The 27182-nt window shown below is 37.4% G+C and overlaps 1 pseudogene; it reads right to left on the bottom strand.

The window, feature by feature from the left end:
* Positions 1 to 16249: 16249 nt before the first annotated feature.
* On the bottom strand, positions 16250 to 19278 carry LOC125314149 (annotated as a pseudogene).
* Between the last annotated feature and the right edge of the window lie 7904 nt (positions 19279 to 27182).

Genomic DNA, 27182 nt, shown 5'->3' on the forward strand with positions numbered 1-27182 from the left:
TAAAATATCCAGCACAATCCTGAGTCTCTCTCTCTCTCTTAGAGTGACGCAGGTTCGATATTTATGTGTAGACTGGCAAGTTATGTTTATTTTGTTTGACATATGATTCATAACGAGGTTTCACCAAATAATTTAAATTCGTATTAGCCCAAATATCGTAAGCTATTTCTGACTACACGATCTCTCAATCAATGAGTACTTCCTACAAAACATGCGATTATAGTGTATAGATCTACGATTGAGATTCCATCGCCCTTGACAGGTATTGTCGGAAAGCATTTCCCTTTGGGCAAATAGGTTACAAGAGAATTTTTTTGAAGTAGGTCCAGTTCAAATGCATCATATCCTAAACAAGGGTAATATGGCCAAAGAAACGTTCAAATACAAAATAGAAAACGAGAAAAACAATTATGGTGGGAAAAGTATCAAAAAAGTTATAAATATATTGCATTGGTACTAATTCAGTCTTAAACCTTTAAATTGGATCAATTTAGTTTTAAACTTTTTTGCATTAATATCAATTCAATCCATCCGGTCAATTTTTGCCGAATATTACCGACATGGACGCCAATCATCACCTAGTGGCTAGAGGGAATTGCTAGTGACCCTCGCCGGCGTAAGTGGAAAAAATTGAAAAACTATTTTTAAAAAAAATAAAAATGTAGTTTTTAAAGAAAAATAATTTAAAAATGTCCACGTCAGCAAAAACTGCGTCACGTAGGATGACCGGTGTCCACATCAGTGATTTCTTGCTAAAAATTGATCAGGTACTTTTTTGGTATTGTTTTCCCAATTATGGTATATCAAATACAACCATTTTTGCACTTGATTTTCCTTTGCAAATAAAGCCATTATCTTTTTTTTTTTTTAAATGGGTAATGTCAACTGCGGAGTACATACCAAGTCAACAAAACGCTCTAGCCTGATAATTTTCCCTAGTGGGCAAATTTCCCACTATGACACGTTCGTTTCTCTACATCTTTTCCTTTGCTTGCTCCTATACTATACACGTATTTATTCTCTTATGAAATCATATACCGGTGGATACGACTTATGGGTGTGATCATTTTCGAAACTCTTTCTGATATATTATAAGTCCATCGCAAAAGGAAGGAGTTATAAGTTTAATATATAACGATTTATATTTTTCGATTGTATGTCTTGCTGTCAGCTCATATCGGATATATTAAATAGCCATCTTTGATATCGTGAAATTGCCGTCGACCATTTTATCGATCAAAATCGTTAAGAATCTAAACCGTCCATATTTCAAGTTCCTCAAATAGTTAAGTAATAACCTAAGGAATGCATGCGGCCTCTCATCTAGAGGAAAGCAATCCTAAAAAAACATAAAAAACCTGCCATTGATAATACCTCTGACAATGGAAATGTATGTACTATTTACAGTAGGTTGTGCAAGTCTATCCACGGCAATAATGAACATGACCAAATACTTGCATATTTATATGCAGCCTTTCATCAGTTGGCCTTCGATGCCCTAGCCACTTGATAGTCTCTGTCTATGCGGAGAAGTTGCTCCTTCGATATAAAACCTGGTGATGCCAGATGAAAGGCAGAACCATGGATCGTGTTTCCCTTCCACGCAAATCACTTTTTGACTTGCATCCAATGATCATGTCTCACATGGTCCGAACTTGCAGCCAGGCGTTGGATCAGCGATTTACCAGAGATTATTTTCAATTCTCCGAAGAAGTTCGCTGCTTAATACACCCTTCCTCGTCTCTGGGGGTGTTTCAACCTTGCACAAGGCATCCGGATGGTGGGAGGGCGAAAGAGAACCGATGCGGGCAAACTCCTACATAGGCAACTGAGAAAATACTCTGCGGCTTGGTTGGGTTCCTCTCTTGGCAAGCTAACTTTTGGGGATGAGTTTTGCCAGCCGGGCTGGCCAGCAGCGGTAACGCCCAAATTGCCGTAGTCGATCACCGTTTTCATGAAGGGCTTGGCCCTCATGGACCCGCCGTCATCTTCCACCTCGCGGTAGCGGTGGAGGTAGATAGTTAGGGGCTCAGCGTATTCGTTGAAGCCGAGCTTGCTCCTGGCCCAAAGGACGTCCTTAGCCATGATGGTCTTCGCTGCTTGCACTGGCACTGGTTGTTGGCCTCCCCAGTGATGAAGCTTATGTGCTCCGACAGGCACTCTTGGATCGTCTCCTTCGCGTCGTCCTAGATCTTCGTGAGCAGGGGATGATCTTGGTCATGATCCTGACCAAGTTTGCGTTGGGTCATTATAACGCATCAACATGGTATTAGAGTCACTCTTCGGGGGTCCATCTTCATGGAGGAAGAGAACATGGGAACAAGTTAATGGTCGATAGATTCGATTTTTTGTGTATCTAGATTAAGGATTGTATAAGGACTGATCTTTTTTGTATGATGTTATGAGTTTTCCGTAATTACATGAATTGTTCACATCGTCTTTCTTATCACAGATCTTATATTGCGTTGCATTTCAACTTATATATGCTCTCGCTCCCAAAGCATTCTCAATTTCAAGTACATGTTGTGATCCCAATGCAAAAAATGATATAATTTCCGGTTGTTTTTCCTTGAAAAGGATTACATTCAATTATTAATTACTATGCTAAGCCGACGAGTTCCACATGGAGCAAAATGGATATATGTGGGAAACAACTCCGGAGCGGAGGTGAAAAGCATAGGCACCCGCCAATTGAGTATGCGCGGTGGTTGCACCTTATTCCCGCATGATGTGCTATGCACCCCAGAAATTCGTCGGAATTTAGTTTTAGTGTTGGTGTTGGTTAAACATGGTGTTAATTTGAATTTCCATAATAATGGTATTGATTTATTTTTGGGAACAAATCTATATGGTTCTAGTTATTTTCTAGATGGTTTTATCGTTTTAGATGTTAATGACAGTGGTGTTAATATCGGTTATTCTCTATTTACATCTTCCGAATCAAATGATAATGATGTGAATGTGTGGTATGCTAGACTCGATCATATTGGCCACCAACGAATGAATAGATTAACCAAAGAAAGCCTATTAGGCAATATTGAAAAATTCAATTTGCCTATATGTGAGCATTGGCTAGTGAGAAAAACGACACAAAAACCATTAGGAAAATGGATTAGAGTTGAGTTTTCGTTGCAATTAATCCATTCTGACATATGTGGTCCAATCAATGTGAAAGCTATGCATGGGGTTGCTTTAAAAAGTTTATGACCTTAGTGAAAAATCAATTGGATAAGAAAATAAAAGTATTGAGATCTGATCGTGGTCGAGAATATCTATCTGATCCGTTTAGAAATTTGTGTGAGGAAAAAGGAATAGAAAAACGATTGTCTATTCCCTACACTCCTCAACAAAATAGTGTTGTAGAGAGAAGAGCTAGAATTCTATTGAAAATGGTTAGATCTAAGATGGCGTAGGCTAATCCGCCAATCACTTTTTGGGGTGATGCTTTGTTAACATTTGCTTATATACTTAACCGAGTATCTTCTAAATTAGTTACTTCCACTCTGTACGAATTATGGATGAGTCAAAACCCGACTTGAGTTTCTTGAAACCTTGAGGTTGTACAACCTATACTCATGAATCGTCCTATAGGTATGGGAAATTGGGTCCTAAAGGCAAGAAAAGCATCTTCATAAGATACTCGGAAAAGTCAAAAGGACATGTATTTATAGGTAGAGGGGGCCATTTGGGCCCGTGGGCCCGGAACCGGCCCGGAACAGGCCCGTTGACCGGCTCGGAACCGGCCCGTTGACCGGGCCCACGGTTCCGAACCGCCCAAAAAAAAAAAAAGTGGGCCCGGGCCCCCCCCTCCTCCCCCTCCTTTGGGCCGTTGCCAACGTGCAACGGCCAAATTGGCCGTTGCTTTACATTTAAAAAAAAAAAATTAAAAATGATTATTGCCTATAAATGCATATGCTTCCCCTTTCATTTTTGTCACAAATTCTTCGAACAATCTCTCGAATTCTCTCCGAAATCCTCTCAAATCGCTCAAATTCTCCCAATTCTCTCAATCCCGACTCAATTCTCTCAATCGGATTTCCGATCAATTCTCTCAAAAATGGCAAGTGGAAGCAGAAATGCCGACAAGGGCAAGATGGCTATGGGAGATTCCGAGTATCCCATTCATGAATACGATCCTCGTGAGTATGCAAGTTGGGAAGACGACGACGATAATATCAACTATGTCCCGATTCCGAACGTCGAGCACATCCCAACACAAGAAAGTCTTCATCCTCCCACCGGTGTCGAAGAAACGTCAACGGCAAATGAGCCGGAACGGAAGGGCCGAGATAATACATCGGACTTGTGGCTACACTTCGACAAGGTACGTGATGAAGTCGAAAGTAAGTATAATGTAAAATGTAAATATTGTTCGCAAACATATAAATTCACGAAAGGAGACGGCTACGGAACATTCCGTCGGCATTTGACGAAAAAACATCCAACGCAAGCGGGGATCGACAATACGCAACAACAAATTTCCGGGTACGCCACTTCTAAGCCTCATCTTTTATTTCGTTTCATCGAAGCACTTTATAAACAAACATTAGGTGAATATTTTGCCCTTGATCATGCTCCGTTTAATACTCGGTGAAAATTTTAATATGAAATATTTGATAAATACTGCGTTGGTTCTCATAGCGCCAACTATTCCAAAAAATACTCTTAAACGCGAAGTTTTTCATCTTTATAAAAAGGAAAAAAAATCTTTAGGAAAATTTTTTGCGGAATTCAATGGACGTGTGCATATAGGTAGCGATATTTGGAGTGATCCTTGGCAAATTCATTCTTATATGGGTGTCACGTGTCATTGGATAGATGACAATTGGATGATTCAAAAAAGACTTATTGCATTCCGAGTTTTTGATGAAAGCCATTCGGTTCATAATATTTATAGAATAATTAGGCAAGTTTTAGAAGAATATAATTTAATAAATAAAGTATTTTCAATTGGTTTTGATAATGCCGCCGCAAATACCGCTTCTATTCCCGAATTAGAAAATATTTGCAAACCCACTTTTGGCGGACAATTTTTTCACATTAGATGTGCTTGTCATGTTTTAAATTTATGTGTACAAAATGGTTTACGAACTCTTGACACTTCTCTCGCCCCAATAAAAAGTGCAATTAAATTTTTATGGAGTCGTCCCCAATGTATGAAATCATGGGGAAAATTTTGTAAACAAAATGGGAGAAGGCCAAGAAGATTTCCAAAAGATATTCCGCCTCGTTGGAATTCTACGTACGAGTTGCTTCGGCAAACTTTTGAATATAAAGATTTATTATGTATGTTTATTTCACAAAATATTCCTGAAATTACTTTACTTCCTCAACATTGGGACGTTTGCAAGAAAATTTTAGATATTTTGAAAATTTTTAATGATGCTACTAAGACTTTATCTGGTATTTATTATCCTACAACGCATTTATTTTTAATAGAGTGTGTTAATATTAGTAGTGTTTTTAGTGAATATGAAAAAGATACCGAATTAGGTCAAACTATTTTAGTAATGCGAGAAAAATGGTTACATTATTATTTGCAAATTCCTCTTGTCTATTTAGTTGGTATTGTTTTTGATCCACGTATTAAATTAGACGGTTTACAAGATTATTTGAATGTGTATTATCATGATTGTTTACATTTGGAAGATTCAATAGATATTTCAAATATATTAGGACATGTTAAAGAATCTATAGTAGCATTATATGGAGAATTTTGTAGTAGATATGGTTTAAGTGATTCTCGGATCTTTACAATCTACGCCTCACGTAGCAAAGGTGGTAGTTCACTTAGTAGAGGGTATAATATGCTTAAGAGTAGGCAAAAAAAACAAAAAGGGGCAATAGGTAATATTTCTAAATTAGAAAAATATTTAACCACTCAATTTGAGTTTCGTGATGCGTAACATAGTACAGATTTGAAATCAAGTGGTGGAAGAGTCACCAAATCGAGTATCCAGTTCTCGCCCTCATCGCTCGTCAAATATTAGCAACCCCTTCTTCAACGGTTGCAGTTGAACAAGCATTTAGTTCTGGAGGATTAATTTTGGACTCTCGCCGTTCAAGATTAAGCCCGGACTCTGTGGAAGCTCAAGCTTGTGTCGGCGATTGGACGAGGGCGAAATATCGACACCAAGAGTTAGATCGTGAACACGAATTTTTTAGCGATGATGTTGGAAATACCACCGCCACGGATACCACAACGGGTAGCGACGATTGACGATGAGGTAAGTTGGGGTTCTCAAAGGTAAAAAGAACTACATGGGCTTTGATTCTTCTATCCCCAAGAAGATATGTAGGCCGCTTAATGATAATTCATTAAGTTCAAGCCCATTCCTTCTTTTTTTTTTCCCATATTTTATTACAATGTACAATTTAATTGTATTTTATAATTTATAATTTATTATATTTATTTTATTATTTATTATTTTAAAAATTATTATTAAAAATGAATCGGAATGAATCGGAACCGGCCTGGAACCGCCGGTTCCGGTTCGGAACCGGAACCGCCATTTTACACGGCCGGTTCCGGTTCCACCTTTTCGTGGAACCGGAACCGGTGGTTCCACCGAACCGGCCGTGACTATTTATAGGTGGGTAGGAAAGTGGGACTGTAATCGAATTTGAATCTATGAGATGCCACATTCTTAGAGAATGAGTTTCCTAAAAAGGGAGAAATAGGTGAAGACAATTCCCTATTTTAAATATTAGATAATGATAATGAAGCAAGTGGGAGCAACGTGAGAAGTAAAGAATTTGCTTCGAACCAGTCTCAATTGCTAACACTTGATGAGACAATGACGTTGTTATCCGATCCGAGTGGGAGCATAATGGAAAATGAAGTACCTAGGGTATAATCTTCTCCATAGAGAACAAGTCACAAAAGCATTCCTCGTCGACACTTTGAGATTGAAGGGGAAGCTTTCATGGTCGCTTTGTAAGTTGAGGATGAACTAGTGAATGTAAATAAGGCTTTGACTTGCCCTAATAAGGAAAAGTGGATACATGCAATGGAAGAAGAGATAGAGTCAATGAGATCAAATTAGATTTGGGAACTGGTTGATCCTCCGATAGGGCGCGAAGCCATTGGAAACAAGTGGGTTCTCAAAATAAAGTGAAAGGCTAATGACTCAATCGAAAAATATAAAGCTCATAGCGAAAGGGTATAATCTATAGGAAGAAATTGATTATAAAGAAAATTTTTCTCCTCTAGTAAAATTTACCTCAATTCACCCGATTCCGGCAATAGTGGCAACTATGGATATTGAATTACATTAGATAGATGTAAAGATTGCTTTTCTCAATGGAGAATTAGAAGAAGAAATCTACATGAAACAACCCATTGGGTTTGTTATAGAAGGCCAAGAACAAATAGTGTGTCTACTTCTAAAATCTATATATGGCTTTAAGCAGTCTTTAAGACAATGGTATATAAGTTTTCATAATACTATAGTAGCATATGATTTTGCAATGATTGATGAGGATCATTGCATATATATCAAAAGATCCAAAGATCATTTTGTGATCATTTCATTGTATGTGAATGATATTCTGATTGCCATAAGCAATATAGAGATTGTTCAATAGTTAAAAATTGGTTATTGTCCAATTTTGAAATGAAAGATACGGGTGAAGCCATGTATATTCTTGGAGTTAAGATTTCAAGAGATCGTTCAAAGAGGTTGTTATCTCTCTCGTAAGAGACATACGTAAGTAAATTCCTTAAACGTTTTTGTATGCAAGATTGTAAAACCATCGACACTCCTATTGTAAAAGGTGAAAGTTCAATCCGCAGATTGTGTTCTAAGACCCCACAAGAATAGGAACGAATGGAAAATGTTTCATATACTAGTATTGTTGGGAGCTTAATGTACGCAATAATGTGTACAAGACTTGACATTTGTCATCTTGTTGGGAGCTTAATGTCCGCTATAATGTGTACAAGATCTAACATTTGTTATACTGTTGGAATGGTGAGTAGATACCAAGCCAATCTAGGTCAAGCACATTGGATTATCGTCAAAAGGATTCTCGGGTATCCGAAGAGTACAATAGATTATTCACCGACTCATCACGAAGGAGATCTATGCCTTGAGGGCTATACTGATGCTAATTGGGTAGAAGATTTAGATAAAAGGAAATCTACTTTTGGGTTTGTATTCTTACTATGCAATGGCGCAATATCTTGGAGTAGTAAGAAACAAACATGTATATCATTATTGACCATGGAAGTTGAGTTTGTGGCTCTGTCGAAAGCAATACAAGAGGGTGTTTTGGCTTAAGAGATGTTTTGATCAATTGGGTGTTGATGTGGATGCTGCTAGTCCTTTATTAGTTAATTGTAATAGCCAGACAGCAATAACTTACACTAAGGATCCCAACTTTCATTGCAAGACCAGATATATAGATACCAAGTATAATTTTGTCAAAGACATGACTGCATGAAAGGTTGTGAATGTTCGGTATATATCTACATATAGTATGATAGTAGATCCTTTGACCAAGCCGATTCCTAGAGATGTTTTTCTTGACCATGTAAAGTCCTTGGGATTGTACAGAAGTTGAAATACTAGATATTTGTATTTTTTTTCAAAGTTCAAAATCAATGGTATTTATTATCATTATTGATGTTTATGATTTTAGTTGACATTTGCGCATATCAATGCTCAATGCATTATATTGAGAAAGTATATCGGATAGATAAGAGATGAGACGATTTCAAGCTTATTAACTAGGTAATAATGGAGAGCTTAAGCTTGAAATTTTAATGTCACATTAACAGTAGTGTTAAGATGAAGTCGTAATAAGTTATGCCCGAAAGTGAAGTTACCTATGTTTTTTTACTTTATTTGTTTTTTATGTTAGCTGTGAGTTTTGATGGAATTTTTTTTTTAAGAGAGTATATTTGTAAACTCATGTTAGACATGTCAAACATCTGAACTATTATCTATACGATATTAAATGTAGAGACATGCGTTCCGTGGGAAAGAAGAGAATATCATAATATATACTTCATATTACGTATGCATAAGACGACTAAGAAGAGCTAGGAAGCTATTGATCTCAACTTTATAGCCATGTGAGACTCTTGAGGATATAAGTTCCTTAGCTTAGCGCTCTCACGACTCTGACTTTTTCTTGAAATTTTGATTGTGTTTGCTATCCTAAAGTGTTGTCAATGATCATGGATGATTCGATCTCCCGGGACATTTCTGAAAAATTGAATTGAGTTGAAATGGAGAGATTTTAAGGAAAGTGGAAGATCAATTTGTAGTTGATGTCACATTATGATTTTGCATTCACATGTCGACCAATTATGATTATATGAGTGTAATTGTAATTGTGTGTACAATACATACCGAACTTTTGAAGAGATCATGAGAGATATAAATGTGATTGTTTGATCTAGGGTACATCATATTGGATCTACTCTAAATTATAACGCCCAATGTGAGCTGCTATAAATTCTTAACAGATGTATGGCAAATAGTTCTCGGAGTATGTTGGTCACACGAATTATTTGCCTATATGAACTTTGCAGTGAGAAGAGTGAGATATGTTGGAATTAATTATGCCCATAAAGGAAATTGTCTTTTTTTTTTTATGATATCAGTTACCATAGAGAAGAAAATAGAATAAAGGCAAGTCTTTATTGATTAGAATCATGGAATATTTAGTTTCCTGCTCTATTCCAAGTGAGAGGGTAGATTATATACTCTCTTGGATAAAACGTACGTAAGTTCTACTCATTGTTAAAAAACCTCTCTCCAAAAAACTCTCCGTGGCTTCTCTCGAAAAACGAGCGATCGGCGGATCCGGATTCTTTCTCACTTGCGATTGGGGTTTTTAATCTGTGGCTATCGAGGTATGTTCGTTCCACATGGTATACTTTTCCGATTAGCGATTCAAGCAAGATTTGGGCATGTTATTCTGCCATAATCCGCAAGCTATGTTTATGGCTATCAAGATCTATATTTTTCAGCTTTGTAGATAGATCTGAATTAGGGTATACGTGATTTACCCAACATAACTGTTGAGATGCACATGTGAGTTGTATTAGAGAATTTCTACATTGGAGAATCGATGTGGTGTTGAGCAATTAATATATCCTAGTTGACCATTTGTTTAAGCTTTTGAGTGAAGATGGGTCCAACTGGATATGTTGACGGGCTCGAACTCGAACTTCCTCTTGGCGATCTCCTCGAGCGAAGATATCGAGCTTCTGCTACAATCTCCCTACAAATAGTATCCGAGGCGATGGTTGGTTAGTGGCTCACTTCCATTATGTATCGGTGTTTGGTGAATATCTCAAGGAAGGAATCTAGTAATCAACTCGATTTTCAGGCTGGTGGACGTTGTGGTGTAGCCACGTGGGCCTGATGGGCATTGATGTATATTCAAGTTGAGATATCTTTGTGTAAAAGGATACGTAAATTAAGGAGGAGCATGCCTAAAACGAAAGTTCACACGTGTGAGGGAGATTGTTGAGATGCTCGTGTGAGTTGTGTTAGAAAAGTTCTACATCGGAGAATTGATATGATGTTGAACAGTTAATATATTCTAGTTGGCCCATAACTCATTGGCTTAAGTTTTTGAGTGAATGTTGGTCCAACTGGATATATTGACTGATTCGGACTCGGCTTCCCCTTGGCGATCTCCCTGAGCAAAGGTATTGGGTTTATGGTGTGAGCTCCTAATAGCTGTAATGACCTCTTACAGGGTGGTGAGGTTTTAGAAACCATATTTATCCATCATTCTATGCTGGCAAAGGGAAATGAAGCGCAAATTCCAGAAGACATCTTTCGCTGATCCTCGTTTCTATTGTAAGTAGAATTGCACCGCGGTTTAGGACTCCACTGTCAGTCCCGACCGCAACCAGCACGCATGGGCAACAGGTTTCTCTTAAGATCATCCCAAAAGAAGAAAAGGAGAATCATGGAGGAAGAGAACATGGGGCCAAGTTAAGGATCGATAGATTCGATTTTTCATGCATCTAATGTTAAATATTGTATAAGGACTAATTTATTTGTATGGTGTAACGAGCTTTCCATAATTACGTTAATTGTGTATGTCTTCTTTCTTATAACGTATCTCATTTTGCTTCTCATTTAAACTTATATATGATCTCGGTGACAAAGTATACAATGTGATGAGCCTAGTGTTCATCTGCCCGAGTTGCCGAGTTGGTAGGACATGCCAAGAGTTTGGCTTAACAAGCAGAGGCCTTGAATATGCACATGCCCTTGCTCTATTGGGAAAGTACATTTGGACTTTGGTTAGCGTAACTGTTAAATTGAGGGAAAAAAAACCATGAATCGAAACCCTATATTAATGAATAGTGAATAAAAGATCGAAGGGAATTGTAAGATTTGGCAAATATCCTAGGACTAGTATTTTGTGTCTACGACAGTTGTAAATTCTATAGATAATATCAGATGATATTTAATATTTGAGTAAGAATAATGATTTAGTAAACCAATCTTAAATTCAAGCAGATGTGGTGATCCGTATGAACAAGATGACATAATTTCCAGTTGTCTTCTTAAAAATAAAGATCACGTTCAAATATAGATGACGATTTCGTATGTCATTTTTCATTTTCCATTACAGAGTAAAATATATAATTTACTTCTAATTAATCTATAACTATGGAAATACAATATACATAGTGAAAATACATTTAAGTAAATGTACAAAAAATTGAATCATTGAATCCATATACACGTGTCGAGTTTTAGATACTTTAGTGAACCGATAAACGCACTTAAGATTAAGAAGATTAGCGAATCATCTTACAATTACGTCTCACTAAGGCCTCGAGTCGAATCTAATCAAATCGTAGGAGATGAATCTGATAACAATAATTACTAATAATTGACTGAGGTCCTTGAGTTTAATTAAAATATGAGGTGATTCACAAAGTGATCCCATAATAACTTTCATGTGAACTATCAACCAAGCAAACTCAAAATTGAAATTACCGTGATTATTCTCGACAATTCAATAATTAGTCAAAATTGTGCAACAACGTAATATGGTCATGAAGGTTTGCTACAAATATTCAATTAAATTGCTTGAAAGCCGAATTTTGAATACACTATATGAACATGAGATGCTATGTATGTGTAGTCTTCAAGAGCTAAGCCGTATGTGTTTGTGCTTTAAGAGCTTACGGATACATCCAATAACTATGTTCAACATTGCGAAATTGTCAAATGCAATCTTATTTATGATAAACAAATAAATCTAATGGCCTAGATTTTTTTTTTTTCAATAGATGGGTTCAAAACCAAGGGTGCACATGGTCAAGTTTGTAGAGTAAGTCAATCCCAACAAAACCTACTATTAATTAAATCTCTAAGTGTGAGAACAAATTAGAGGCAAAATATGCAACTAAATCGAAATCAAAATGAGAATGACCAGCATTTAATTGGTTTGGCATATAAAACAACATGGTCAAACTCAATCATTTTAATTTATTCAAGCGCAATAAATTATGACAATTCTCCTATGATAGAGAAAACGATAGAGGTGTAAGTCCGATATAATAATTATCGATGTATAACTTTTTATTTCTAGAAAGGCGAGTAAAGTTTGTTAAAAGATAACAAAAAGCAAGAGATGTAATCCTACAATAAGCCCGTCTATAACTTTCATCCGTATATAGTAGACCGTTACGTTTATTTGCTTTAAGTACTTATCGGGTACATTTTACCCATGTTCGACATTATCAAATTGCCGTTTGCAGTCTCATTTAATGAAAGGATACAAAAAACTAACGGCCTAGATTTTAGTTTTCTTGAATAGGTAAGTATTAAATCAAGGTCAAGCTTGTATAGTAATTCAATCCCATCAAAACCTACCAATAATGCTATCTCTAATTATGAGAACTGATCAAAGGCAAAATATGCAAGTGAATCCAAAATAATAATGAGAATGACCGGTATTTTGCATATTTATACCGCCTACACACCCTAGCCTAAGTCAAATTCTCCTCTGTCCACTTGGTCACACTAATTAGCTCTCCTCCCTCCCCGTATGAACAAATCCTTTCTCTTAACCTTTTCATGTTTATCTTTTATCTCCAAGGTAAGACCAGGTGATGACAATGAAGCCAAAAATTATGCAGTTCACGAAACCAATTTGGAGAACAAGTTCCAACACATCTCGCATGAACAAAATCGAATCAGTGATTTACCAGAATATGCCTTAATCCCCGGTAAGCATCTCTCTCACATACAAAACACACACGGAGAATATCGAATGACGACTCTGATTTGATTCTTCTTTTTTCTGTTTTCTTTTTTCCTTCAGGACGATGGGGGGATGAAAGGACACCTTCATACCTTCTTCGACCCGGTTGAAAGCAACAATCCACTTCATTCATAATCACGACACTCTTTTCAGCAGCCTTCTACTAATTAGTTTGGAGAGCATCTCCATGACAGATTCGACCTATATTCACAAGCAGAAGAGTCGATCTTAATGTATTCTGCGGAGTATTAGGAAATAAACCATAAGTCATCAAGAACAGGAGAGAAGAAGCAATCAGTCCACAGAACAATAACCTCTATCCAGAAAGTCAGCTTGAGTCAGAACTGCTTCAGTTGCCGGTTTTCAGGCATGCTTAGAGTAGAGTTTGCTGATGGGTCTGAAGGAAAAATAAAACATCCTTAAAGCAAGGGGGTACTAGGATTAGTTTCCCGCACCTGTATAATCATTTTTCAATTATGAAATGTAGTAATTTATTCAAATTTGAGATAATTCATTCAGCCATTGTGCAGAGAGAATTCAACCTTTACTTTTCTCAAACTTTTGTTGTTTCCAGTCCACGCTCTCTTTCCCATTCCGAATTTCATTCCAATCAAATGATCCATAGCTGCCAACATATCTCGCGGTAATAAAAATGTATTGTTTTGCGGTATATCAAGATTTAGTGTCCGAATCTTTTATTTATTTATTTATTTATTTTTTGTACTTCCCCCTTTGCATTAACATATCAGAAACGATCAGTGGGGCGCTCTTCCATGGGCAACGCAGAATACATTTCTTTCAATTGGCAATTAAGCCCATTAGTACAGTTTATTACCCACAAAACCCAAAATAGCTACACACACTACAAACTCAACCCTCTCCAATACTCTCTTAAATGTATGCAAATCTACACTACTCTCCTTAGCCTACCCCAATCGGTCATACGATCTCTCAATTAATGAGTGTTTATGCAAATACACGGTGATGGTGTGTAGATCTACGATTGAGATTACACGATCCTTGATAGTACTATCGGGAAAGCATTTCCCTTTGGGTAAATAGGTTGCAATAGGATTTTTTTTGAAGTAGCTCCAGTTCAAATGCATCATGTCCTAAACAAGGGTAATATTGCCAAAGAAATGTTCAAATATGAAATAGACAAAAAAGTTATAAACCTATTGTAGTGATACCAATTTAATCTTAAATCTTTAAATTAGATCAATTCGATCATAAAATTTTTTGTATTGGTACCAATTCAATTTATCTGGCCATTGCTAACATGGACACCAATCGTCCCCTAGTGGCCGGCGGGGTTTGCTAGTGACCCTCGTCGGCAAAAGTGAAAAAAAATTGAAATTTTTTTTTTCAAATAAAAAATTATTTTGTAAAGAAAAATTATTTAAAAATGTCAACGTAAACAAAATTCGCGTCACGTAGGATGACTGGCGTTCATGTCAGTAATTTTTTACTAAAATTAACCAATTACTTTTTGGTATTTTTTCCTAATTATGGTATATCAAATACAACCATTTTTGTATTTGATTTTCCTTTGCAAATAAAGCTATTATCTTTTTTCTTGAAGTGGGTAATGTCAACGATGCGTAGTACATTCCAAGTCAACACAACGGTCAAGCCTGAGAATTTTCCCTAGTGGGCAAATTTCCTACAATGACAAATTTGTTTCTCCACATCTTTTCCTTTGCTTGCTCCTATACAAGCATGTATTTATCCTCTTACGAAATCATATACAAGTGGATATGACATATGAGTGTGATTATTTTCAAAACTCTTTCTGATCAATTATCGGTCCAGCACAAAAGGAAGGAGTTCTAAGATTGATATGTAACGATCGGTTAAAGTACACTACAAGTGTCAAAATTTGTGTACGACGCTCACTTTAATACCAAAACTTTTAAAACGGTCACTTAAGTATCAACTTTTTTTAAAAATGATAACTTCAGTGCTAACTCCAATTTGAGCTGACGCGGCACGCCGAAAATCCGACATGACCCATTTTTTTATTAATATTTGAGCCGACGTGGGTCGTCGAAGTTGGCACTGAAGTGAGTGCTTTTGAGAAAATTTGGCACTTAAGTGATCATTTTTAAAAAAAATTGATACTTAAGTGATCATTTTAAAATTTTTGGCACTGAAGTGACCGTTTTGCAAAAAATTTAGCACTTAAGTGATCATTTTAAAAGTTTTGGTATTGAAGTGATTATTTTTTAAAAAAAAATTGATACTTAAGTAATCGTTTTGAAAGTTTTGGCACTAAAGTGAGGGTCATACATAAGTTTTGACACTTGTAGTGTACTTAAGCCTATCATGATCTATATTTTTTGGCTTTATATCCTACTTTGAGCTTATATCGGATATATCAAATAGCCATCTTTGATATCGTGAAATTGCGTCGCCCATTTTATCAATCAAAATCGTTAACAATCTAAACTGTCCATATTTCAAGTTCCTCAAATAGTGAAGCAATAACCTAAGGGTTGTATGTGGCCTCTCATCTAGAGGAAAGCAATCCTAGAGAAAAAAGAAAAAAAAAAGCCGCCATTGACAATAGCTCTGAGAATGGAAATGTATCTACTATTTACGGTAGGTTGTGCAAGTGTATCCACGGCAATAATGAACATGACCAAATACTTGCATATTTATATGCAGCTTTTCATCAGTTGGCCTTCTATGCCCTAGCCACTTGATAGTCTCTGTCTATGTGGAGAAGTTGCTCCTTCGATATAAAACCCTGTGATGCCGGATGAAAGGCAGAACCGTGGATCGTGTTTCCCTTCCACACAAATCAATTTTTTAATTGCATCCAATGATCATGTCTCACATGGTCCGAACTTGCAGCCAGGCGTTGGATCAGCGATTTACCAGAGATTATTTTCAATTCTCCGAAGAAGTTCGCTACTTAATACGCCCTTCCTCATCTCTGGGGGTGCTTCAACCTTGCACAAGGCATCAGGATGATGGGAGGGCGAAAGAGAATCTATGCGGGCAAACTCCCACGTAGGCAACTGAGAAAATATTCTGCGGCTTGCAATGAGTTGGGTTCCTCCCTTGGCAAGCTAACTTTTAGGGATGAGTTCCGCCAGCAGGGCCGGCCAACAGCGTTAACGCCCAAATTGCCGTAGTCGACCGCCGTCATCTTCATGAAGGGCTTGGCCCTCAGGGACCAGCGGTCACCTTCTATCTCGCGGTAGTGGTAGAGGTAGATAGATAGTCAGGGGCTCAATGTAGTCGTCGAAGCCGGGCTTGCTCCTGGTCCAAAGGACGTCCTTGGCCATGATGGTCTTCACTGTTCGCACTGGCACTGGTTATTGGCCTTCCCAGTGATGAAGCTTATGTACTCCGATAGGCACTCTTGGATCGTCTCCTTCGCATCGTCCGAGATCTTCGTGAGCAGGGGATGATCTTGCTCATGATCCTGATCAAGTTTGCATTGGGTAATTATAACGCATCAATATGGTATTAGAGTCACTCTTTGGGAGTCCTTATTCATGGAGGAAGAGAACATGGGAACAAGTTAATGGTCGATAGATTCGATGTTTCATTTATCTAGATTAAGGATTGTCTAAGGACTGATCCTTTTGGTATGATGTTATGAGTTTTCCGTAATTACATGAATTGTTCACATCGTCTTTCTTATCACAGATCTTATATTGCGTTGCATTTCAACTTATATATGCTTTCGCTCCCAATGCATTCTCAATTTCAAGTACATGTGGTGATCCCAATGCAAAAGATGATATAATTTTCGGTTGTTTTTCCTTAAAAAGGATTACGTTCAATTATTAGTTACTATGCTATTTATGTCATTTCATTTACCATCACATTATAAAGTACAAATCACTTATAATAATCCGTAACTATCAAAGTAAAATATACATCATGAAAATACGTGGTTCAATAGGTAAATGGATGAAATACTTTTTCAGTGGTTGTGGCGATGGTCTCCGTGGCAGGGAAGTGGTGGTGGCTGGCGGTAATGGTGCCAAGATGAAGAGCGTTTGTAATATTAGGGTTTCTCAATGCAATTTTGAGAGGGGTGAAAAAGGAGAGAGATTGTGTAAATTGTAAAATTAAGAAGAGAGGTGATTTTCAGTTTAGTTCGGTTCAATCGGTTCGGAAAAAATGGTTGCTTTTTTCATTTTCTGAAACTAAAAGCCAAACCAATTTGAAAATGTATGAAGTTCCGGTTTGGATAGGTTCCGGTTTCTGTTCGATTTTTTGGTTTGGTTTTTAAGATCCTAGTGCGACCAGATTGAAGCAAGATCAAGATTCTGTTGCTCTGAAGCTTTGTCCAATGGAAACATGTAATAGTGGCCGGCAAGGGTCATCAGATGTCATAGAAAAAAAATAATAAGAAAGAAAGAGAAAGAAAAAAGAAAATAAAAAAATTGAAAAATTAAGAAAAATAAATCAACATAGTTCATCCTGCGTAGCACTGGAATGCAAAAAGTAACAAAATTGGCTAATCGCAAAAAGTTTTAGGATTAAATCGACTAAATTAAAAAATTTATGATTGAATTGGTACAAACACAATAAGTTTAAAACATTTTTGAGATTTAAATTGTTAATACATTTTCTCTTAATATAGTCCTATCTTCATAGAAAAAAGTACAATAAAAATTTAATTCAGGAGTACCTTAAATGTCCAGCTTAATCCTAGAGGTGTCTCTCTCATACCGACGCTCGTTCGATATTTTATGTAGAGAGAAGTAAGTTGCATTTGTTTTGTTTGACATATGATTCATAACATGGTTTCACCAACTTATTTAAATGCGTATTTGGGCAATAGGTTACTGATGCACCGCATCCTAAGTAAAGGGTAATTTGGCTAAAGAAGTTTTCAGATACAAAATAGAAAACGAGAAGAATAGTTATGGTATTATGCCTTGTAAAAACACGACCATTTTTGTTCTTGATTTTCCTCTGCAGACAAAGGTATTATCTTTTTTTTTTTTTTTTTGTGAATTGGTAATATCAATGTAGTGCATACCAAGTCAACACAATGGTCTAGCCTTGAGAATTTTCCCTAGTGGGCAAATCTCCTACAACGACACGTTTATTACTCTACATCTTTTCGTTTTCCTGCGCATATGTTATATATGTATTTATACACTTACGAAAGGATATAAAACTAGGGAAAATTGTCAAAAAATTCCCAAACTTATTGCACCTTTGCCAATTCAGTCTTAAACTTTTCAATTTTGCCAATTCAGTTATAGACCTTTTGCATTTGTACCAATTTAACCCTAAACCTTTTTTTCGGCCTATTCAAGCCTCAAACTTTTGTATTTGTGTCAACTTATTCCATCCGACCAATTTTGATCGGCTGATGCTGACAAGGTAATTTTTAATAATATTCTAATATTTTTTCAAATTCTTTACTCTTTATTATAATTTATTTATTTATTTTCTTTTTTTTTGTTCATCTTCTTTCTCCAACTGGTTGCCAATCCGACGACCGGTTGTCGATGAGGGCCGGCAGGGGTGATGCAACCGATGTAGGGTGAGGTTGACAATGCCATGGCCGAGAGAGCTTGGCCTTGCCTAGCCATGGCGTTGCTTGATCCGGGTGAGCTTGAAGCTTGCCCGGCCATGGTAAGCTCGCCCGGATCTAGCGATGCCATGGCCGAGCGAGTTCAGCATGCCCAGCCATGGCGTCATCAAGCTCGCCTACATTTGGAAATGGGAGAGCTTGCGATGGCTAGGCGAGCTTCGAGCTCGAGGAAGAAGATGAACTAGCTTGCCATGCTAACAATCTTCGGAAGGAAGTCACGTAGATGGAGTATGAGGCTCGAAAGGTCTGTAATGCCAAGGAGGAGACCAGAAACAATCTTCAAAATATCCACGTATGGCGACACCCGTTTCCAAATAACAATCAAAGCAATCAATACTGGTTCACCTTCTTCCTCGGGCTCGAATCTCGTTCGGTCATGACAAGCTCGCCTCGTTTTCAAATCTAGCTTGCTCAGCCATGGCGGCGTTAGCTTCGCCTAGCATCGACCACATCGGTGGCCGGCGAGGCTCGACCCATCGGGCAGGGATAATCATTTCGATCCCGAGAGAGGTGGTGACCATTCTCACGAACAAAAAAGACTAAGCTGAGGGAAAGCGTATGAGTCACTGAAACGACGGCAAGAGGGCCTTTGATTTCTTAATAGAATGAGCAAAAAAGAGGAAAGCCTTCTCCATTTTCAGTGGCACGAGCTTCTTCTTGTGATGACACTTGGAATTAAATCATTTGAGTCGGGTGTGGGCTTTAGCAGATCGATGGATCGGTAATCGGGTGAAGGAAGAAGATGAACCAAGAAAAAATAAATAAATAAAAAATTATAATAAAAATAAAAAAATAAAAATTTAAAAAAATATTAAAATATTATTAAAAATTGCCCCATCAGCGTCAGCCGGTCATTGGCCGAATGGACTAAGTTGATACAAATGCAAAAGGTTTATGACTGAATTGGCACAAAAAAAAAAAGGTTTCATATTGAATTGGCATAAATGCAAAATGTTTAGTACTTGAATTGGCAAGATTAAAAGGTTCGAACCGAATTGGCAAAAGTGCAATAGGTTTATGACTTTTTTGATAATTTTTCCTATAAAACTGGGTATGACATATGAGTGTGCTCGCTCTCAGAGCTCTCTTCAATCAATTATGCATCTAACGTAGAAGGAAGCAGTCATAAGTTTGATATATAACTATCTAAATTTTTCGGCTGTGTATCTCACTTCGAGCTTTTATACGATACATGTAATAGCCGTGTCGATATCGTGAAATTGCCGTCGATCATTTCATTGATCAAAATCATCAAGAGTCTGAGCGTTCATGTTTCAAGTTTCTCAAATAGTTAAGTAAAAACCTGGGTGATTCATATGGTCTCGCATCCAGAGGAAAGAAATCATAGAAAAAGAACCTGCCATTGATAGTACCGCTGATAATGGAAATGTATCTACTATTTACAGTAGGTTCGTGCAAGTCTATCCACAGCAATAATGAACATGACTAAATATTTGTGTATTTATGTGGCCTTTCATCAGTTGTTGTTCGATGACCTAGCCGCTTGATGGTCTCTGTCTATTTGGAGAAGTTGTTCCTTCGAAGTAAAGCCTTGTGATGCTAGGTGAAGGGCAGAATCATGGATCGTGTTTTGCTTCCCCGCAAACCACTTTCGACTTGCATCCAATGATCATGTCCTTCACGGTCCAAACTTGCAGGCAGCTGTCGGATCGGCGATTACCAAAGAAGTGCTTCGAACTTGCATGAGGAGTCGAGATGGTGCGTGGTTTAGACTTAGCAGAACTTGTGTGGACTTACCTTTGCCCGCATGAATGGTGAAAAGAAAAAGTACATCTCAAATCCCGCCGGCGATCTTAACCGTACCTTATCTTATATTAAATGAGGCAGAAGCGGTAATGCGTATTATTTTTCATGCCGTCGAGGTACATCAGAACATCTTGAATCTAATCCGTTCATTTGGGCTTCAAATTTTTACAAAGAAAAGTTTCCCTTTATGACCTCATTGTACCTAGCGCGGTTAATACTTACTTTTCACAAATAAAAGTTTACCTATTGCAAAAGTGCAATAGGTACGCGTTAGTGCATTTTGTCTCATTTAATGTAAGATAAGGCACGAATAAGATCGTCAGTAGGATTTGAGATGTACTTTTTCTTTTCACTATTCACCGTGGCAAGTTTAGGGCTGTGCCGTTGTTCCGCGAGGCGGTTTATTCGTTGCAACCGGCGCATGCAAGGGCAACAGGTTTCTCTCAAGGTTATCCAAAAAACAAAAGGGAGAATCATGGAGGAAGAGAACATGGGCACAAGTTAATAGTCGATAGATTCGATGTTTCGTGTATCTAATGTAAAGATTTCATAAGGACTGATCTTTTTTGTATGGGGTGACGTGCTTGCCGTAATTACATGAATTGTATACATCTTCTTCCTTATCACGGATCTCATATTGCGTTCCACTTAATCTTATACATGCTTTCATTCACAAAGTTGCCGAGATGGTAGGACACGCTACGGGTTTGCCTTAACAAGCTGAGGCCTTGAATGCGCTCATGGACATGCTCTATCGGGAAAGTCCATATGGACTTTGGTTAATAGCGTAATTGTTAAATCGAGTGAAAATCGTGCATGGAAATCTTGAAGTTATGAATAGTTTACGGAAAATCTAATCATATCTTACGATTGGGCAAAATATCTGGAGCTACTATTTTGTGTCGACAACTGTTATAGATTTTATAAATAATATTAGAGGATATAAAAATTTAAGTAAGAACAATCGTAATTTCAAGAACATGTGGTGATCTCTGGGAAAATTGCCCAAAAAGTTCTAAACCCATTACATTTTTGCCAATTTAGTTTTAAACATTTTAATTTTGCTAATTGAGTCATAAACCTTTTAACATTTTGCCAATTAAATCCATTCGGCCAATTTTGATCGGTAATCATTGATATGGATGCTAACCATTGTATGTAGTACGAACAGTATTGACGTGGATAATTTTTAATAGTACTGTAAATATTTTTTGGAGTATTTCTTTTTTTTTTTTCGGTTCTTTGTCGTTTTTTTTTTACAACAATCAAGGGTTGAAACCCTTGCCTATTGACCGATGAGGGCTGTGACGCCCTCGCCGGCCATAGCCGACAAAGAAAAAACAAAGAATAGAGAAAAACGAAAAAACAAAAAATATTGAAAAATTTATAAAAGGGTTAATACCATGGAAAACCCCAAACTGGTACACTTGTGACAAATTTACCCCAAATTATTTTTTTGACCACAAAAACTTCAAACTGATATATACGTGACAAATTTACCCTAAACCGGTACACATGTGACAAATTTACCCTCCGTTAATTTTCATTAAATTTAACTGTTAAATTGCTGATTTAGTGACACGTGATAGTTGACGGGTATACCAATATGAGGTTTTGACCCTCTGTTTGTCACATGTTTATCAATTTGATATTTTTCATGATATTAAATCAATTTAATGGGGGGTGAATTTGTCACATGTGTACCAGTTTGGGGTATTTCGTGGTCAAAAGAATTAGTTTAGGGTAAATTTGTCACAAATATACCGCGTTTAGAGTTTCGGTGGTCAAAAAAATAGTTTGGGGTAAATTTGTCACAGATGTACCGGTTTGGGGTTTTTCGTGGTAAAAAAAATAGTTTGGGGTAAATTTGTCACGGGTGTACCGGTTTAAGGTTTTTCATGGTATTAACCCTTATTAAAATTAGCCATGTTAGGGGCAGCCGTGCAAAGTAAGACAATGGGTATCTACATCAGCGATTTTCGATCAAAATTGACCGGATGAATTCAATTAGCAAAATCTAAAATGGCTTAAGACTCAATTGACAAAATTAAAATGTTTATGACCGAATTGACAAAAGTGCAATATGTTTAGGACCTTTTGGACCATTTTCTGGTGATCCCCATGCAAAAGATAATATAATTTCCTTTTTTATCTTTAAAGTAAAGACCACGTTCAAATATATATTAGATTCTTCTGTATGTGATTTCATTTACCAATACACTATAAAATATAAAATTTACTTCTGATTAATCTGTAACTATTGGAATATAATATAGATAGTAAAAATACATCGTCCAATTGGTAAATTAAAAAAAGATGTAATTTTGGAAGCCATAGATATGTGTCGAGTTGTAAATTCGTTAGTAAACTCTCTAGAGATTAAAAGGATTATCAAATCATCTGACAGCTACACATCACTAAGGTCTCGAGTCGAAATAATTTATTTCAAAATAATTTTCTTCATCCTATCTCGTGTCCACTTGTCACTAAAAGAAAGTGGAACGAATTTGGGAGATCGCTCTAGTCAATTTCATGTTGTACTTGATTTTCCTTCCAAGTAAAGCTATTATCTTTTTCCACATTGAATTGGTAATATCAGCAATACGTATTACCTAACAAGCCATTTGCAGATCCGTGCTATAAATACTTTTACAGGAGGATGCCAATTCATTGGTCTAGCCTGAGAATTTTCCCTAGTGGGCAAATATCGTACATATTTTTCTTTGCATGCTCCTGTATAATATCTGTATTTATCCTCTTACGAAATCAAATAAAATTGGATATGCCAAATAAGCGTGATCGTTGCTCGGAGCTCTTTCCGATCAATTATAAGTCCTATGCAAAAAGGACAGAGTCATAAGTTTGATATACAACGATTTAATGTTTTTGGTTGTATACATACTTGGTGATTATATTGGATACATCTAATAGCCATGTTTGATATTGTCAAATTGCCATCCACTATTCCATCGATCAAAATCATCAACAATCTAAATGTTCATGTTTCAAGTTTCTCAAATTGTTAACTAACAACGAAGGGGATGCATATGGTCTCGCTTCTAGAGGAAAGCAACCCTAGAAAGGCAAACAAAAAAAAAAAAAGCCATTGATAGTACCTCTGAGAATGGAAATGTATATATTATTTACACTAGGTTTATGCAAGTTTGTCCACAGCAATAATGAACATGACCAAATAATTGTGTATTTATGCAGAGGCCTTTCATCAACTGGTGTTCCATGCCCTAGCCACTTGATAGTCTCTGTTTGTGTGGAGAAGTTGATCCTTCCATGTTTGGCCTTGTGATGCCAGATGAAAGAAAGAATCATAGATCCTGTTTCGCTTCCCCGCAAATCACTTTTGATTTGCATCCAACGATCATGTCCTCCGCGGTCCCAAGTTGCAGACAGACGCTCGGATCAGCGATTTACCAGAGAAGTGCTGCAACTTTGCGTGAGGCATCGGGATTGTGGGAGGGCGAAATAGCATTATGTCGAGATCTGGATTAGCTGCAATCATTCATCCTCACATGGGTAATTGATTCACTAAAATATTCAAACTTAACTATTTGTTTGTTGGTCCAACTAGCTAGCTGTGTATATTCCTTAATCACTAAATAAACTGCCAATCTAGGTTTTCTCGGACGTGTATTGCTGTTGTTGGAATTAATTGCACCCATAAAGGAAATTGTCTTTGTTCTATGGTATCAGTTACCATATAGAAGAAAACAGAATGAAGTCAAGCCTTCATTGGTTAGAATTATGGAATGTTTAGTTTCTTATTCTATTCCAAGAGAGAGAGAGAGCAGATTATATAGACAGAACATAAGTAAGTTCTATTCCATCGTTAGAAAAAATCTCTCCAAAAAACTCTCTATAGTTTCTTTTGAAGAATGAGCGACCGGGGGATCCGAATTCTTTCTCACATGCAATTGGGGCTCTTAATTTGTGTCTATTTAGGTGTGTTCGTTCTACGTGATATACTTTTCCGATCGGTGATGCAAGTAAGACTTGAGCATGTTATTCCGCTATAATCCTCAAGTTATATTTATGGCTATCGAGATCTATATTTTTCCGTTGCGTTGATAGATCTGATTAGGGTATATGTGATTTAACCAACATTGGTATCAAAGCTGTGTTGTTCTTGTTTCTTGATCATGTGTTGTTCTATAATTACGATTAGTGCGAAAAACCCGTTTTTTCGTACATTATGTTTTGGGGTAATCTTTTTTGTTCCGTACAATAGAACTTGATTCCAATTACATGAATGGAATGGGCTCGGTGAGACGGGAATTTTGAGGGGCGACAGCTGCTGGAGGAGGTCGGACGGCGCCGCACGTTCCGATGAAGCCTGTTGCGTGTGGGCTTCACGCGGCTGCGTGCGGGAACGCTCCATGTGCAACGCACGCTCCTCATGCGTGGAGTTGACGTTAATGGGTCCGGTTCTAACCCAATCTGCGACCCGGTCTCAAATCCGAATAAATAATAACAATAATAAATTTAAAAAATAACTACATTTTAGTCCCCGACTTTTTCGAAAATTGCAATTTGATCCCCGAACTTTTTAGAAATTGGAATTTGGTCCTTGAACTTTCTAAAAATTGCAATTTGGTCCTTGAATATTTTGAAAATCGCAAAAACATCCTTACAATTTCTAAAAATTACATTTTGACCTCATTATATTCCAAATGTCTTGTAAATTTTCATTGCCATTGGTAGTTGTTTCATGGACTATGAGTAATCCTCTTATTGTTCCCATATTCGATTCTGAAACAAAGGTACAATCGTAGTGCACTCTCCAAGCTCCGAGAACCAGAGCTCAGAAAGCAAAACTTAAGGGTTGCTACGTGAAACGAAAGCCATAACATGGGATGGAAGCACCGATTGATCGACCTTGTTATCAATTTGAACGAGAAATTACAGGATGTCATCTAGGCAGGTGGTTGTTTGAAAAAGTTTCAAAAGATTGTTGTTTTTAGTGACGGTCTACCTGAAATTCAAATGAACTTTCTTCATGCTCTCTGAGAGCAAAAAGGTTGGTCGGATTATAATGTGCTTCTTGAAGCCTTTATTAGGGAGGGCATTAAGATCAAGATGTCGAGGACGTCGACTCTATCCATGAACACCACCCGACACATGAGTGTGTCCCGGCACAAGTCAAAGGGATTTGCTCGAGCCGTTGCCCTATGGAATATTTCAAACAGAGAGCTTCCAGAATGTTTTCACGATACTTTACCCATTTATAAGAAAAAGCTTAGTGGTTGAAGTGTTCTCTCTATTTATACTGCTTGGTTTGGGACCCCTTTCTTTTCTATTTTAAGGATTGTTTACTCCCACATTGTTTTTATCTTAAGTACTTGTACTTGTTTATGGATTTTTCGGTAGTGAATAATAAATGGCAACTTTTATTGATGATATATTACTTTCTTCATAGTTATTCATCTTTTATCCATATATGTTCAAGTGGGGAGTTCAATTAGTTTGTGTAACTATTAAATGAACTCAATTTATATAAATAATTAATTAGGTTATTTGGAGGACAATTGGGAACGTAGTAAACTTTTGAATCTTAAGGTTTTTTATGAAACTACTCGTTAACATAATTAGTTAGTATAAATCTTTATGCATAAATGCTAGGCATTAAAAGATTCGTGCCAATAGTGTCTAAAGAACTTTCTTTCTCATATAATAACTTCAGCAACAAAAAATATCATAGCTGAGTTGAATAAGGGAGAGAAACTTAACGGCGAAAATTATGAGATATGGAGCATGAAAATCCAATATGTGTCAAAGGAGAAGGTATATGACGTCCTAAAATTTCGTTGTCTGTAAGATAACCGGGTTCGATGGATTTTTAATCGGGAATTCCGATCGGGTAAATGATATTGGATTTCTAAGAAATTAAGGGACAATAATTGGATTATTCTCAAACGTCGGTTAGAGAAAATCAAGCCCGGGTAGTCGAGCCGTCGAGTCGTAATACCGAGACCCTTCACGCCCGAGCCTAACCTTAAGCAAATCCCATTTGTGAAAATACCAAAAAGCCCTCAATTTTGAGTATCAGTAGACTAATTTATCTTTGTGAGCCAAATTATCGTTTTGCCCCTAGATATTATGCATATAAGACGAAATAGTGAATAGTAATTTGACTTGTAGGCCCCACCAACCATCGCTATCGCGTGCACACACACACACACACACACACACACTCTCTCTCTCTCTCTCTCTCTCTCTCTCTCTCTCTCTTCCTTTCCGCCACCCTCAACGGTCGAACCCCATTCTCTCCCCCTCCATTTTTCTTTTGCGACAACTCCACCCCACCACCACCATCTCCTCCTCCTTCTACCTCGGTGCCGTGGCGCCCCTCCGTGCTCCACCGGTCGCCCCCAAGCAGAGTCATTTATCATCACCGCTCGCCGGCGAGCCGTCCAAGAGCCGTATCCTGTGGCACCCACGGCCTAACCTCCCCGGATCGGCTAACCTTTGCGACCCGAGCTGCTACTTGTCGTGTGATGGACCACCGCCATTGTCTCGTTGCTGTTGTGAGCTATCCTTCACCGACCCAAGCCGACTCGTGCCACACCATCCGCGC

This window comes from Rhodamnia argentea, chromosome 3 (genome assembly GCF_020921035.1).
Source record: "Rhodamnia argentea isolate NSW1041297 chromosome 3, ASM2092103v1, whole genome shotgun sequence".
In the NCBI taxonomy this organism is placed as follows: Eukaryota; Viridiplantae; Streptophyta; class Magnoliopsida; order Myrtales; family Myrtaceae; genus Rhodamnia; species Rhodamnia argentea.